Source organism: Oncorhynchus mykiss, chromosome 1 (genome assembly GCF_013265735.2).
Source record: "Oncorhynchus mykiss isolate Arlee chromosome 1, USDA_OmykA_1.1, whole genome shotgun sequence".
Classification (NCBI taxonomy): Eukaryota; Metazoa; Chordata; class Actinopteri; order Salmoniformes; family Salmonidae; genus Oncorhynchus; species Oncorhynchus mykiss.
Window position 1 is genome coordinate 62,610,795 of NC_048565.1, and position 11,165 is coordinate 62,621,959.

Here is an 11,165-nt window from a genome sequence, read left to right on the forward strand (position 1 = left end):
ATTAGGTAATTTACTGTAGTTCAAAAAGATCTAGCAATAGAGGAGTAAGGCTCAGAATTCAGGAAAATATCTACAAGGCAGGGCACTGAACACTGGACATGATCACCTGAGAGAAAAGAGTGCTTACACACAGAACCAGACAGAATGACTGCCGGGGTTGGGGGGAGGGGATGCTAACACACATAACCAGACAGAATGACTGCGGGGGGGGGGGGGGGGGGGGGGGTGCTAACACACAGAACCAGACAGAATGACTGCCGGGGTTGGGGGGAGGGGATGCTAACACACAGAACCAGACAGAATGACTGCCGGGGTTGGGGGGAGTGGATGCTAACACACAGAACTAGACAGAATGACTGCCGGGGGGGGGGGGGATGCTAACACACAGAACCAGACAGAATGACTGCCGGGGTTGGGGGGGAGGGGATGCTAACACACAGAACCAGACAGAATGACTGCCGGGGTTGGGGGGAGGGGATGCTAACACACAGAACCAGACAGAATGACTGCTGGGGGGGGGGGGGGGGGATGCTAACACCCAGAACCAGACAAAATGACTGCCGGGGTTGGGGGGTGAGGATGCTAACACCCAGAACCAGACAGAATGACTGCCGGGGTTGGGGGGGGGGGTGCTAACACACAGAGGACAAGAGAAAGGAATGCCAGGCCAGAGAGAAGATGTGGGTGAATGCTACATATAGCACAGAGATAACCTAGAAGAGTGAAATACATGACCAGGGGGGGACACAGAACAAGAGAGTGGACAACTAGCTAGCTAGCACACTGAGGATGAGGCAGTGGAGCATGAGGCTAGGGCCAGGGCTCAGAGGACCAGGCCTAGCTTCCTGGAGAGAGAGGCGAGGCCCAGCAGAGGAGCTCATCAGGGCTGTGCAGCGACAACGGTGTCCTTCCAGATGGCTACTATGTGATTCTGCAGAAATGGGAAGCAGCTGTGGGCAGCGCCGAGGCTCCCTCCACGCTTCACTGGGACCTAGCAGGGGAGGGAGGACATTTGCATAAAAGGGATAATCTGGCCAACACACTCCCTCCCTGCCAGAATCCCAAATGTCACTTCCCCTTTCGGACAGTTTACTGAAATAGGCCTACTCTACCATTTAAGAATCAGTGAACTATTCCATTAGGGAAGATCCTATTTGACCATGCCAGATTATGTCCAGAGTAAAAGATCATGGAAAAAGCATCACAATTTAATATGCCCACAAGTCATATCTGTTAATCTTAGGAATTGTTGGAAAAGCGTTTATCCATGGACTGCAAATGTCATACTGGTCCTCACGGGTTTAGATTACATGCGCAGACCGTGATCATAGCTCAAACTGGGACAAATAAAAGGGCATAATACTGTGAAACATGGATGTATGGGCCTATTTGGCAGTCAGCAACTAAAATAATACATAAGACATGTTTATCTCCAGTGTATCATTTATATCATCTGTATCATCCTATATCCTCTTGACAGGGATCTTCAATTCAAAGCCAAAACTCAACCCAACATTCCTAGACATATAACATAAGGTGTTAAAGATACATGACGGTAGAAGATGACATTATTCTTGGTGTCAAGTGGCTGGATCTGCCAGCGCCTGAGGAATTCTGTGCATCTGGCCCGGTCCAGCTGCGGGGAGCCCCGCTGTTCTGACAAGCTTCCACCAGCCCTCTGGGATATGCTCAGTACTTGCATTGCTGGCTAATTTTACAAAGTTTCAACACTGAAGCCAGCCCCAGAACTCTGAAATATTAATCAGCAACTTGACAAAAAGATGAAAAATACATGAAATACTTTTTTCATGGTCTTCCAGTTTTTCAAAGATTGTTTCATGAAAATTACATTACAATTTCATTTCATGTGTGCACAATCTATAATCGTCTACTCCTCGACCAGTGGCAGTCTATGTCCAGAAAGGCGTTCAACTGAAAAGGAGATCAACTACATTCAAAATCTCTGTTGACTCCTTGTGCATCTGGAGGACCAAGAATTGGCAGAGAAGGAAAAAAGTTGTGGCTTTCAGGAGAGGACAGTCTTGCATTTGGTGAAACCTGACTAAATAGCTTTGTGAGGTCAGCAGGATACCAAAAGTACTTGTTTTGGGATAATTCAAATATGGATTCTTACACAAACATTAAATGAGTTTTCCTGTTTTGTCAAGTACCAGTTTAATAGCACATAGTCACTGTGGCAGGAAGAGAGGCAATACAAGGCAGATCTGTGGGCAAGTCTTAACATGAGACCAGGATACTCTCAGCGTTAACCAACTTCCCCAGCCATGGTTGGCACATGCATTAGTTAAAGGCCCCTTACGGTTATCTTTTTTTACAATGAAAATTGTCAAAAAAGGAGAAAAAATGCTTCTTAGGAAAGACCAATTTCTTAAGCAAGAATTTAGCTAGGTCTGTCTGGGAGTTGTCTGAGTGAGAAGCCTAGTTGCATGAGCCTAATGGGAGGGATCAGCAACCTGAAAACTAGCTGTTATTGGTAGAGAGGTTTGAAACACTCTGTTACTCATCGATTAAAACTTTTTGGGCGACCGACCAGACTCACATAGAAAGATGCGTTATAGATTTGTCATTCTAATTGAAAGTCTAAGTAGCGGTAGATCTGTTCTGTGCTACATTTCTATGCCTATCATTCTTAAGTTTCATTTCTTCGTCTTTTACTTTCAGTTTTATACACCAGCTTTAAACAGCTGAAAATAAATATTTTTTCCAAAACCAAAAGTATTGTCACAGCGGTTTAGATGGCACAACAATTCTCTACACTATACTTGTTTTGTCACAAACTGAAATTAGGCAAAGTATTAGAATTTTTACAACCAGCAAATGGCGAGGCGATTTCTGCATAGTGTACCTTTATCTTATACCGCCTGGTGATCTCGCCAGGCAGGCCAAAACTCCACCAAACCAGGCTCAAATTTCAGGCGGTCTTCTCAAACAGCCTTTACACTAAAAGGGCATTATCATCATCTTCACAGTATTACTCCAACCCCTTAGTGTGGAAACATATATAAAACGCAGTAAATAGACCAATAAGAGTTTCAAACCTCTGTCAATAACAGCTCGTTTTCCCCTCCCCACTCAGACCACTCCCTGACAGTCCTAGCTAAATTATTACTTTAGAAATTGCTATTTGATAAGCTATTTTTATTTCATTTTTTTACCATTTTAATTGAAAACAAATCACAGTAAGGTACTTCATTTTTACCCAGAAATTACTTGATAGAGATAAAAACAGCTGCATTGGACCTTACACAAACCCGAGTTGATGAGAAACTGATAGCTGATGTAGGCCTATATTCATCTACTTCGGATAAACAGGTAGCAAATGGAGTGAAAAGGGAACATATGGCCACATGGCCCCATAACCCACCCTCAGAAAAACGCTTTGCCACATTTCCTCTCTGTGTACAAAAGGAAAAGCTGTTAGCAATGCATTACCATAGAAGAAATTCAGCAACTTCATTAAGAACGTATTACTTACACCAAAATCTTATTTCGTGAATCCAAGTGTAAAAAAACTAATAACATATATTTGTGAATATATATACTGTGCCATGGATCAGTAAGTGAAAAATCCAGTTAACACTCAGAAGGAATATTTTAAAAAAGCCTCATCTTATGGTAGTCTGTTGCAGGAAAACTAACATTTAAATGAAAGGTCATTTACTGAACAAAACAAACTAAATATATCCCCAACAGCAGTAAATGTTAAATATAGGCTGATATTTGTAATGGGAGTCTATACTGCTGCCCAGATCAACGACCACAGCCAAAAGTCTTGTTCCACTCCTCATAGAGCTCCAGGTCTTTGGCTGAGACGCTGGGCCTTACTGTCCTCAGGGCCTCCTGGAAGTCACAGTGGAGGATGGGCCGCACCTGGTCTGGGGTGATGGTGGCAATGTCACGGAGCTGGATGCTCCGGATGGGGCCAAGCGCTGCCTCCCGAAACAGCCCCAGAAAAGCCCTCTGTCCCTGTGACCACTGTCTCCAGCTCGTCCTCTCCCAGCTGGCTTTTCTCGCAGGCCATGAGGTGAGAGACTATCTGCTGTCGGGCAGCTGCCTCGGGAGGGGGATGTAGAGACGCTTGGCAAGGCGGCGCCGGGCCGCTTCGTCTATCTCCTGAGGGCGGTTGGTGGCCCCCACCACCAGGACGCGGTCGTCGGCTGAGGTGGCTGCCCCATGCAGCTGAACCAGGAACTCTGTCTTTATCCGTCGGGATGAGTTGTGCTCCCCGTCCGTACGCTGGGACAGAAGAGTCGATCTCGTCAATGAAGATAACAGCTGTCTGATGGCAGCGGACGATGGCAAAGAGTGCTCTAACCATCTTCTCTCCCTCCCCCACCCACTTCGAGGTGAGAGACGAGGCACTGATGCTGAAGAAGGTGGACCACGGAGGCCAGTGAAGATGTCAGGCCGGAGCATAGGCCACACCACAATCTCCTTGATCGTGGCCTTTGCAAACTCCAGGCCAGCGATGTCGTCCCAGGCTACGGGCGGTCCATCGTCCATAATTTCACTGATGATAAGCTTGATGATATTGGGCTCAAAGTTTTTCAGATGCTCGTCTACTGGCTGAGTCTCCTGAGCATTGGTGCTACCGACAACACTCTCTTTGTCCTCTGGCCTCGACATGGGGGACACAAATTTGGAAAAAGTCCCCCGTGGTCTGTGTGCCCCCAGTGACTTCTTCGTGGCACCCCCGATGGCAGCTGCCATCGCAGGGGGCTGCTGGGCTCTCTGGGACTGGTGGGGGTGTTTTTTCTGCTGATTAACAATAACAATCTAACTGATTGCCGTTTTGAAGTTTGTGCCACCACAGCATGGGTCTTGCCTTGCCTGTCCTCCAGATGCCCCCCCTCTGCCATTCTCTCCACCAGAGTTGTAAAACGTCTTCCTCTTGGAGGTGTTAGAGTTTAAGACAGACTGGTGACCTGCAGGGGCTGGATTTGGTTGTGGTGGAGCTGAGGAGTGCTGGCAAAACAGAGACTGAGCCCATGCTGAGGGGCCAGCAGAGGAATGGGGGTAGCTGGGGACTCCCTGAGCACCTCTTGGTCTTTCTGCTGTAGCACTATGTAAAATGCTGAAAGTGCCGTTGCCCTCAGGCTTGGGCCATGATGGGGGTCCCAATGCTTTGAATGGAGTCTCTGCAGCTTCGAGTCCAGTGGAAGGGCACTGCCTCTGTTCTCTTGTCCAACGAAGATGTTAACATCTGCAGGTGCCACAAGGGACTTTCCACCCCGTCCCAGCCCGAAGCATTTTCCGCACGCACGGCAGCTCCAGCACACCCGCAGTTGTCAGGGACGATTCCCATTTGTCGCTGTGGTTCCTCTGACTGCAGGCCAGGTTCAGTACACTCTCTGCATAGTTGTTAAGCCCCGTGCGAGGTTCTTCCGAGTCCAGCACTGCGCTCCGAGTAGGTCCTGAGCAGGCTGCCCGTGCCGGCCTGAGAGAGCTGGGCGCTCGACCATGCATATTGTATGGCAAGGATGTGCACCCGATAGGCGTCTGCCGTCTGTTCAGGTGTGCAGGTGCCAGATGAAATGTCAAAGGATCTCCTCTGCCACTCGCCCAGGTGTGCACCACTCATGCCTGGCGTGCTCCCGCCTGTTTGAGGAATGGGGGACAGGAGTCATTAAAAATGCATGACACAAGAAGCAGCCAAGCAAACAACAACACACACACATTTTATAAATTCCATGAGTCTTAAAAAAAAAAAAGACATCACCACATTATAACACTTATTCAATATAAGTTGTCTAGACTTACAAGTAGCTAAACTTACATAGCCAGCTATGACATATTGTGATGATGAATATACCGATAAGTGAAAGATAACGTAGTGTCAAATATGTACCCCTTAGCATTGGCTCCAGCCTGTGGCAGAAGCCAGCTAGCTGTTTCCCCTAAATTACTGTTGTCATTTCTCACTCACGCTGCGAATATTCTCCTAACAAAGCCTTGATAAATGCTGCGCGACTGAAACAAAACGACTTGGAACACAATTAACATTTAGGATGCTCATTTTCTCAGGAAAGAGGGATGCGCTAGCCCGGGTTTCCCCCGAACCAAAGCCAAATTCGAGCTATTCCATGGAAACTTTGTTGCTTTGATTGTTGGCTAACGTTAGCTCACTGTTCCTAGACTGTTTAGCTAACTACTGTAGTACCGGCTAAGATAGCAAGATCCAAGTCAGCCAGTTGACTTAGCTACTAACCTACTGTAACTGTCGTGTTAGACATATCTCGACTTACCACAGATAAGTAACAAACAGCTGTAGCTTGGAAAATAGAGAGCATAACCTTTTGCACCATGGAAAAGTTGTTATATCAATATCACATTCGCAGCTGGAAGTACAAAAAAATATTCCCGCGCCAACTCTGAAATCACCCCTGTTATTTTTGGGTACGTCAGGTGACCTTTCTTCTTCTTCTTCTTCTTCTTCATTTTAAATTATTTTCATGTCTTCTTCTTCAATGATATCATGGCGGACCGCAAACTAACTTTAAAGTGCATGCTGCCATCTATTGTGCTGGAATGTATTCTGCCCAATTCTATACTATTTTTTAAAATATATATTTTTATTTAACCTTTATTTAACTAGGGAAGTCAGCTTAATTTTTAAAATTTACAATGACGGCCAAACCCAGACAATGCTGGGCCAATTGTGCGCCGCCCAATCGGACTCCCAATCATGGCCGGATGTGATACAGTCTTGATTCAAACCAGGGACTGTAGTGACACCTCTTGCACTGAGATGCAGTGCCTTAGACCGCTGCACCACACATACTGCCATGAAAATACATTTCTAAACCAAATAAATCCCTACCAACTCCCCAACCCCCTAACCCCATTAAACTTGATCTAAATCATGCTGAAAAACTCCACCCTTGTTCAGCATGTCAACAGCCATATCAACAGTAACATCTGTTACCCCCAATATCACTTTTGCCGTCTCCACAATAACCTTCAACCTGGCATTTCTGCTTTCCACAACCCAAATCTTATTGATAACCTTACCAATAAAAGCTATGAAGTCAACATTGCACGTTCATGAACGCAAGATTTCGGAACCATGCCAGGACCATCAGAAGCACCAGCCCCAACAGTAGGTCCACTTACTACAGGAACATCCTTATAAGCTCCATCAGTCCGCGCTGTGGTTCTACCAATCTGTCTTACAGCCTCTGCATATAATACATCATGACTGATCCTATATCTCTGAGCCTCTCTAGCGTCTCTCTGCACCTGTTATCCACCAAATGCTACACTGAGTTCTCCCCCACAATTACAGCACTTAACCTTCACATTGCTTCAACATTCACTGTAATCATGGCACATATTTTCTTTCCTTTACAATGAGCAGCTACATGTCCCATTCTTTGGCATCTAAAACATTGCAGTGCATATGGGACAAATTCTCTAACATTGAAACTAAGGAATCCTATATGTACTTTTCCAGGAAAACTGGAACTGCTGCCAAACATACCCTCGTAAAACTGACTGTCCTACCGATCCTCAACTTCGGCGATGTAATTTACAAAATAGCCTCCAACACTCTACTAAACAAATTGGATGCAGTCTATCACAGTGCCATCCATTTTGTCACCAAAGCCCCATATACTACCCACCACTGCGACCTGTATGCTCTCGTTGGCTGGCCCTCGCTTCATACTCGTCGCCAAACCCACTGGCTCCAGGTCATTTTCAAGTCTTTGCTAGGTAAAGCCCGGCCTTATCTCAGTTCACTGGTCACCATAGCAGCACCCACCCGCAGCACGCGCTCCAGCAGGTATATTTCACTGGTCAACCCCAATGCCAATTCCTACTTTGGCCGCCTCTCCTTCCAGTTCTCTGCTACCAATGACTGAAACAAACTGCAGAAATCACTGAAGCTGGAGAGTCTTATCTCCCTCTCTAACTTCAAATACCAGCTGTTAGAGCAGCTCACAGATCATTGCACCTGTACATAGCCCACCTGTAAATAGCTCATCCAACTACCTCATCCCCATACTGTTATTTATTTATTTTGCTCCTTTGCACCCCAGTACTTGCACATTCATCTTCTGCACATCTATCACTCCAGTGATTAATTGCTATATCGTAATTACCTCGCTACTATGGTCTATTTATTGCCTTACCTCCCTTATCTTACCTCATTTGCACACACTGTATATATACATACTTTTTCCCCTACTGTATTACTGACTGTATGTTTGTTTATTCCATGTGTAACTCTGTGTTGTTGTATGTGTCAAACTGCTTTGCTTTATATTGGCCAGGTCGAAGTTGTAAAGGAGAACTTGTTCTCAACTAGCCTACCTAGTTAAATAAAGGTGAAATAAATCAAATAGAAAAGACAGTATTGTCTGCAATGTTTCAGCTGTGAAATCTTGGAGATCAAAGAACCTTTTAGACACTTTCACAATGATTTCCAGTTTCTTTGATTTTTTTGTTCAATTGTCCTGTACAAATAATCACTAGAGCAATAAACGCAACAAAATCAACCTTTTTCACAATTTAATACTTCAGTATCATCAACTGACTGACATCCACAGACTGTTGGGCATCGTCCACTGCCATAGCAGTGTGTTTCCAGCTACTCTTCTGGACTGTGAGTTCATTACGCTTCGTAAAGATATTGCCCTACCAACTAACCCTACACCCATTAAAAAACCTCTCCACTATTCAACTACTTGGCCCGAACTGATCCTACACCAGGCCGGCAGCCTGGGAGGACAGGACACTATCACTCAACACAGCTTGTAACTGTTCTTCAGTAAAATCTTGTACACCAAAGTACATCTCTGCAGCTGCCACCAACACAGCTGCTATCTGTGATTTGTTCCTGCTGGGGCAGGTAGCCTAGCGGTTAAGAGTATTGGGCCAGTAACTTAAAGGTCACTGGTTCGAATTGCTGCAACACAACCATAAGCTTGGCATACGTCAGGTGATGTCACTCCTACGCAACACTCGTTTCTCAATCATGCAGGGATTTGTAGATCTATGTAGCTATACGTAGGGCTAGATGGGACTTATGTTTACACCTCCTGTGAACACTTGTGTAAGGGAGGTAAGGCACTATAGTCTAGGGTACAATTCTAACTGGGCCTAACCCTGAGCCCTCCCCTCTCAAATCAAGTGCATGACGCCATCTGGTGGTGAATATATAGCTAATACCAGAAAACTGCTACTGTACTTTGGAAATTAAAATATGTTCAGTTTAATTAGGGATAGTCTTGGCAAGTCCAGAAAATCCAGTCCAATAAGTTCAGTTCAAGTCCAGTCAGTCCAGGCCAATTAGTCCAGTCAAGTATACTCCAGTCCAGTCTAGTCAGTCAAGTCTATATACGGTACCAGTCAAAAGTTTGGACACACCTACTCATTCAAGGGTTTTTCTTTATTTTTACTATTTTATACATTGTAGAATAATAGTGAAGACATCAAAACTATGAAATAATACAAGTGGAATCATGTAGTAAGCAAAAAAGTGTTAAACAAATCAAAATATATGTTATATTTGAGGTTCTTCAGGGTAGTCACCCTATGCCTTGATGACAACTATGCAAACTCTTGGGATTCTCTCAACCAGCTTCATGAGGTAGACACCTATAATGCATTTCAATTAACAGGTGTGCCTTGTTAAAAGTTAATTTGTGGAATTTATTTTCTTCTTAATGCGTTTGAGCCAATCAGTTGTGAGGTGACAAGGTAGGGGTGGTATACAGAAGACAGCCCTATTTGGTAAAAGACTAAGTCCATATTATGGAAAGAACAGCTCAAATAAGCAAAGAGAAATGACAGTCCATCATTAGTTTAAGAAATTAAGGTCAGTCAAGGTGTAACATTTCAAGAACTTTGAAAGTTTCTTCAAGTGCAATCGCAAAAACCATCAAGCACTATGATGAAACTGGCTCTCATGAGGACCGCCATAAGAAAGAGGGTAACCCAGAGTTACCTCTGCTGCAGAGGATTAGTTCATTAGAGTTACCAGTTTCAGAAATTGCAGCCTTCATGGTCGAATTGCTGCAAAGAAACCACTACTAAAAGACACCGATAAAAGGAAGAGACTTGCTTGGGCCAAGAAACACGAGCATTGGACATTAGACCGGTGGAAATCTGTCCTTTGATCTGATGAGTCAAATTAGAAATGTTTGGTTCCGCTGTGTCTTTGAGAGACGCATACAGTAGTAGGTGTGGTTCCCACTGTGAAGCATGGAGGATATGAAAGTGTGGGGGTGCTTTGCTGGTGACACTGTCAATGATTTATTTAGAATTCAAGGCACACTTAACCATGGCTACCACAACATTCTGTAGCGATATACTATCCCATCTGGTTTGCGCTTGGTAGGACTACATTTGTTTTTCAACAGGACAATGACCCACAACACACCTCCAGGCCGTGTAAGGGCTATTTGACCTAGAAGGAGAGTGATGTTGCCGCATCAGATGACCTGGCCTCCACAATCACCTGACCTCAATCCAATTGAGATGGTTTGGGATGAGTTGGACTGCAGAGTGAAGTAAAAGCAGCCAACAAGTGCTCAGCATATGTGGGAATTCCTTCAAGACTGTTGGAAAAGCATTCCTGAAGCTGGTTGAGAGAATGCCAAGAGTGTGCAAAGCTGTCATCAAGGCAAATGGTGGCTATATTTTGATTTGTTTAACACTTTCTTGGCTACTACATGATTCCATGTGTTATTTCATAGTTTTGATGTCTTCACTATTATTATACAATGTAGAAAATAGTCAAAATAAAGAAAAACACTAGGCTTGTCCAAACTTTTGACTGGTACTGTATGTCCAAACAGTGTTGGACCCCGGACATTGCTCTGCATTGCATTTAACTTTATAATGTTATGTCTCATTATTTAATTAATATAATCTGCTGGGTATTGAATAGGAGGCAAGTTCAACTGACCATTATGAGGCCCATGCTTTCAAGTGAACGAGATACATTCAATCTGGACATTTGTTCAGGGGTTACATCTATATCAATTTCAAACAATCAAAATAGAGGTTTCTCTTTGACCAAAAATAAATGTTTCTCTACCAAAACCTCTGGCCCTTAAATCTCTTACCCTCTTACCCTTACCCTTTAAAATATATAATATGCTTTCTGAGATATACAGTTACATCATTATTTCCGTTAT

General features: G+C 44.5%; 1 pseudogene; it reads right to left on the minus strand.

Annotated features, from left to right (window-relative positions):
* Positions 1-2,141: 2,141 nt before the first annotated feature.
* Positions 2,142-6,465, minus strand: LOC110526585 (annotated as a pseudogene).
* Positions 6,466-11,165: the final 4,700 nt, after the last annotated feature.